Source organism: Asparagus officinalis, chromosome 1 (assembly GCF_001876935.1).
Source record: "Asparagus officinalis chromosome 1, Aspof.V1, whole genome shotgun sequence".
Taxonomy (NCBI): Eukaryota; Viridiplantae; Streptophyta; class Magnoliopsida; order Asparagales; family Asparagaceae; genus Asparagus; species Asparagus officinalis.
The window spans coordinates 126,257,658-126,261,085 of NC_033794.1; the positions used below are offsets into that span (position 1 = coordinate 126,257,658).

The following is a 3,428-nucleotide window of genomic DNA, read 5'->3' on the forward strand; positions in this document are numbered from 1 at the left end:
ACCTTCCATTTTTTTTCAGGATTTTCTATTTTTCACAATCTTAAGAACATTTCAAGCCTCATCCAAAACAGAAGATTATACATCCATATATGGTTTCAATCTCATCATGAAACAAATAATTTCAAATGTTGTTGTACAAGGCTCCACAAAATTCTTTGTAAGGCATATTAGCAACAACTAAAGCATAATCATAAGACTTTACCACAAAAGTAAGCATCTCACTTGTCTGTATTTTCTAAAAGTAATGCCCCTAACTGAAAATAATTTGTAGCCTAAAAAGAGGTTGTAAGTTCATAATTGCATTTCTACAGATTACCTGTATTCTTTCAGGCCAAACGCCAAGAATAAAAACACCATTCAAAGACACAGAACAACAAAAAACGTTCCTGATAATTTCATTTCAATAAAAACTAAACTCAACAAAGGTATAAAACTCGACCGAGTAGTCCCATAAAAACCAAAACATACCGAAACTCCAAACAAAATTTGACAAAAAAAAATTATTAAAGCCTCAAACTAGTTCTCCCGACGAAAAATTCTCTTCAACCAACGCCTACAAATTAAAATTCAAGCGCCGCCAGAGCCATACTTCTTGCCAAAAACAATCATCTGCAGCTTGTCATACCCAGCAAGAACACCAGCACCTGCAACAGCACGTAGGATATTTGCACCGGCGCCCTTGAACAGAGATTTCGCTCCCTCGTTCTTTAAAATTTGATTGAAAGCGTCCATTGAGCTCTTGTACTTCACGGCTTCTCCGGAGGTCATCATCATCCTTCTTCTGACGGTGTCGATAGGGTAGGATGCCAGTCCTGCACCGTTGGTTATCACCCAACCGAGGGCAAAACTCGCAATAAAGCTATCCTGAAATTAGCAGACAAAAAAAAAAATGCATGACTTTGCCATAAATATGGAAGATAGTATATATACTAGGAGTTGCAGATAGTGTAAATTTTTTTTCAGAAAAACTTCCGTGGATTTGGAGGGTACATACGCAAATTTGCATCTATGAAGAGGTACATGTAGAAGGTACGTGTAAAAGAAAACAAAATTCACATTGATAGGATTCAGCCATACCTGCATTTTTCCAGTAAGGAGCACTGGCTTCAAAGAGAAAAACAAAATTCATCATTAGCTAAGCGAGTACGCGCATAATCTAGGGAGTACGTACACAAAGGTTAGTGAAGAAGCACCAGCTGCTCCTCCTGAAGCTAAGTTACCACCAAACCATTTCCAGTAGCCATCTGTGTCCTTCTTGAAGTTGAAACAGTCTCTTGAAATAGTCCTTGAATGCAAAGTTTAATGCCTGAAAAGGAAATTTTTCAGTGACATAAATTTGGCTATATGCTTGTAACTAAATGGAGATCAAATATCTTGCTACGAGAAGTAAATTCTGAAATAAAGAAAAATGAGTCCTCTCTACTTTATGTGATATCAGAATTGTATACTTTGTCTGGTAGGCCGTCACTAATCCTAACTACAAAAAAAAAAACTACATAAGTGTGTGTGTAAAGCTACGGAAGATAACTAGTGGACATCGAAGTAAAGATGAAAATGAATATGACGCCTTGAGTGAAAATCTATTGTTGCAGACAGACCCCTCGAGTGAAAATCCATTGCCACGGATAGACTCCCTGAAAAGGGTCAAAAAAATTTCACTCGGGGGTTCTATCTGCAGCAATGGAATTGGTCAGGGTTGCATCATCAATAACGCTAGAAAATAACAAAAAACAGAAGGTGCATGTGCTGATAAAATTGGTCAGGGGTGATGCGTACGCTACATCCCCGTAGTACAAGAGGTTCATCTGCAAATTAACCATAGATTATAAGTAGCATAGTGTCTTAATTTTAGAGCTAGAGCACCAATTTTTCCTCTAGAAAAAAAAAAAAAACCCATACAATAACAATCATTTCAATAGAACAACCACCAAGAGCAAGAAACGCAGACCTGAGTAGGAAAATATCTGATTGATAACATTGGCAGTGTTCCCTCTCCAGAGAGAACCGACCCCCTCATCCTTCATCGTTCGAGCAAAGCAATCTCCGATCCCCTTATAAGGCTCCGACAACCTCCCAGCCTTAATCATCTCATCCTGGCTCTGTATCAGCAAACTTCACACGCTCGATATTAGGAGCAGCAGCGGTCTTGGACACCGCAGCAGAAACCCCGCCCATGAAGAAATCGGCGACGAAGTTCTTGAATCCTTTTTCTGAAGGAGCATTAGCGAATACTACCACGGGAGAGGGCGGGGTCGACGTGTTTCTGCTTTGGTTGTGAGGATGGAGCTGGCCTGAAAACTTACGGACTGCGCTCGGCGCAGCGGCCTGATCCGCCATGGGAAGGAGCATTAGCGAATACTACCACGGGAGAGGGCGGGGTCGACGTGTTTCTGCTTTGGTTGTGAGGATGGAGCTGGCCTGAAAACTTACGGACTGCGCTCGGCGCAGCGGCCTGATCCGCCATGGCTCGATTACGTACGTAGAGAAGTTTCCTGTGATCAGAAGCACAGACAATCATATGTAATTAGTGAAGATCTTGCACGTTATATTCAGGTTTCGTTTGATTCATTTTTATTAAATGGGAAAAATGTGTGTGATGTAAAGTGAACATAGAGAAAAACATATGCAGAATCTATCCATCATTAATAGTTTATTTCCACCCCCCACTAGCATGCACTTCACAGCAACTTGTGCGAGATTACAGTTATAACAAGGGACTGTTTCTTATAATTTTTTTTTCTCTTTGTTCTCTGTAATCTAGCAAATGTTACCCTTTATATGTATGTATGTATGCATTTTAGAATTACATTATTTCGTTGCACTAAAAATGCATACGTACCCAAAAAAAAAATTATATGATTGTTTTGTTGAAATAAAAACGCATATGTACCGAAAAAAATAACATAATTGTTTTAAAATGTTCAGAAAGAACTGCGTTACAATGTAGATGATCACGACGACCGACCACCAAAGTTCTCAACGTAAAAGTTTGCTCTTTCCTCATACCTATCTGTGTCAAGGACCGACTTACTATTTGATCAATACAGAAATTTTAATTTTAATTTCCTTTAAGGAAAAAAGATAATAATGATCGGTTACTTTCGATCGAATTGTCAAGGACAATGTTGGAATTACAATATGGTGACTAAAATTGTTTATATAAATTTAGAATCACAACAGATATCTTATTCCCCAACAAAATGCAACCTAAGATCCAAGGAATGGAACGCTTCTTGAGGCGCCATACGCGGATCAAGAATCGGCAAACAAATTGTTTAGTATATTGAATTAGACCCCTCAAATCAACCGTAATTGCAAATTAGTTCCTCAAATGTTATTATTTTTTATTTCAAATAGGTCCCTCTGCTAGTTATTCCGTTATACAAAGGCTCAATAAGATTTAAAGAAATTGGTTCAATAGGAGCGTA

At 38.6% G+C, this 3,428-nt stretch overlaps 1 pseudogene; it reads right to left on the reverse strand.

The window, feature by feature from the left end:
- On the reverse strand, positions 445-2,651 carry LOC109844418 (annotated as a pseudogene).